The 2,500-nt window shown below is 57.0% G+C and overlaps 1 non-coding gene across 1 annotated transcript in view; it reads right to left on the reverse strand.

Annotated features, from left to right (window-relative positions):
- Nucleotides 1-236, reverse strand: part of LOC126093615 (small subunit ribosomal RNA) — a 1,909-nt gene extending 1,673 nt beyond the window's left edge. Inside the window, exon 1 of the ribosomal RNA XR_007521744.1 lies at nt 1-236. This exon is cut by the window's left edge and continues 1,673 nt beyond it. This is a non-coding gene — a ribosomal RNA (small subunit ribosomal RNA).
- Between the last annotated feature and the right edge of the window lie 2,264 nt (nt 237-2,500).

The raw sequence follows: 2,500 nt of genomic DNA on the forward strand, positions 1-2,500 counted from the left end.
GCCGACCGATTGGTTTTGATCTAATAAAAGCGTCCCTTCCATCTCTGGTCGGGACTCTGTTTGCATGTATTAGCTCTAGAATTACCACAGTTATCCAAGTAACGTGGGTACGATCTAAGGAACCATAACTGATTTAATGAGCCATTCGCGGTTTCACCTTAATGCGGCTTGTACTGAGACATGCATGGCTTAATCTTTGAGACAAGCATATGACTACTGGCAGGATCAACCAGGGAGCTGCGTCAACTAGAGCTGAGCAGCCGGCCGCCCGGGAGTGTGTCCCAGGGGCCCGCGCGAACACGCAAGCGTCCGCTCAATTATTCTGCAAACAGGAGGAGGCTGAGCTCCCCTGCACAATACACCTCGAAACCCTCTCAGGTCCCGGCGGCGCGCAGCGCCGTCCTAAGTACTTGGTCGGGTTCGAGAGAGGCGCAATCGCCCGGAGTTAGGCGAGTAGACGCTTTAGGTGCGACCACCCGTGCTCCCAACTGAGCTTGCCGCTGCCGACAGAGGCCCGGGAGCGTGCTGTCGTGGCATTGCCGGCGGGAGACAACACGCGCCACCTACGGTGACCGGCAGCTCCAACGCCAGCGCCACAGAAGGGCAAAGGCCCCACGTGGGTGCCGAAGCGAACTCTCCCAGCATAGCGCACGTGCCAACACGTCTGCACAACTGCGATACAAACCACCAGCGAGAACCGCTGGGGCGACCGAGCAACAGACGGCGTCGCGGCGCCGAGTGCCGGGCGGCGGCGCATCCTCAACGCACACAGTCCTCAATCGGACCAGCACACTGCAGATGTCCACCGCGCTTCGCACCGGGCCGGCGAGGACCCACTTTGGCTGCACGGCGCCGCGCGCAGGGTGCCCCGGCGCGCAGCTGCGCCGCCTGCCGCGTCCGTCGGCCGGCGCGCCTGCCACTGGGCGCCCCCACCAGCCGGCTGTAGCGCGTGCGCCCACGCACCGCGCGGCCAGCACGCCGGGCGGCCCCCCCTCACCGGCCGGGGACAGTCCCACCCACCCACAGCCGCGTATCGCTTCACACCCAGATCCATATCCACGTTCGTTGGTGTGGTGGGTATCGCTGACAACCGCGTCATAGCTGTACCGATCGTTGCCCTCACAGATGTACCTCCAGCAAGATCAACCGCACCACAACGGGTTACCAGTTGTTCATTTGCGTAACGTCACCAGTAAACGTACACGTCCATCCCCGTTTGCAAAGTCAACTATTATTGCATGCCTGCCTGTCAGGTGTCAAGACACACTACATCCGCTCACATCCACGCAACAAAATGTGCCCGACTAGAGGGCACGTGGAAGGTGCCCCCGTACATATGCGATGTCCATTGCGCGACCAACTGTCAACCGGCCTCTGTAGCATGTCGCAGATGTGGAACGCGGGGCATCGTGCTATCACATTGTGTGAGAAGAGACTACTACGTCTGCATACACGCGCCACTACATGAACAGACGGCTCATGCTGACCGCCATCCACTGCGTCCATTACTCCCACACGTCTCTATGGCGTACCACACTGCAATGCAGCTGTTATGGGGAGATGACACGTAGCTGTGTGCACAACATCTGGACGGTATGGTTCGCCGCAGTCTTTGTACGGTCACACATGTGCTACAGTGTATCATTCAGTACAGAAGGACCGCTGTGCAGTACAGTGCGTGGGTTAGGCGTACATCGGCGGACAGTGGACACAGGACGTACCACGACGTAGACTGAGTGCTTCGGCATGCGAATGCCAGTGAACAGCTGTGAAGGGCATTGAACACGCAAGCACCTGACCGACCAGCTTGCGAAGGCAGGGGGAAGGGGGGGGGGGGCGATGTACGTCCTGCTGGCGTCCACATTACAGTGTATAGCGGGAGCATGTAAAAAGGAAGCAACACTTGCGACGTGTTTAACATGAAACGATACACAAGAGACCGGGGAGTGCGAGTCGCGAACTATTCTGAGCGGGTTGCGGTTGGACAATACATTAATGTAACGTGTCATATGGCAATTACAGAGCAGGGTAAGGCACAACTTGGGTTAGGTTAAGGCACAACTTGGGTTAGGTTAAGGCACAACTTGGGTTAGGTTAAGGCACAACTTGGGTTAGGTTAAGGCACAACTTGGGTTAGGTTAAGGCACAACTTGGGTTAGGTTAAGGCACAACTTGGGTTAGGTTAAGGCACAACTTGGGTTAGGTTAAGGCACAACTTGGGTTAGGTTAAGGCACAACTTGGGTTAGGTTAAGGCACCACTTGGGTTAGGTTAAGGCACCACTTGGGTTAGGTTAAGGCACAACTTGGGTTAGGTTAAGGCACAACTTGGGTTAGGTTAAGGCACAACTTGGGTTAGGTTAAGGCACAACTTGGGTTAGGTTAAGGCACAACTTGGGTTAGGTTAAGGCACAACTTGGGTTAGGTTAAGGCACAACCTGGGTCACGTTGGGGCACAACCTGGGTCACGTTGGGGCACAACCTGGGTCACGTTGGGGCACA

Source organism: Schistocerca cancellata, chromosome 7 (genome assembly GCF_023864275.1).
Source record: "Schistocerca cancellata isolate TAMUIC-IGC-003103 chromosome 7, iqSchCanc2.1, whole genome shotgun sequence".
Classification (NCBI taxonomy): Eukaryota; Metazoa; Arthropoda; class Insecta; order Orthoptera; family Acrididae; genus Schistocerca; species Schistocerca cancellata.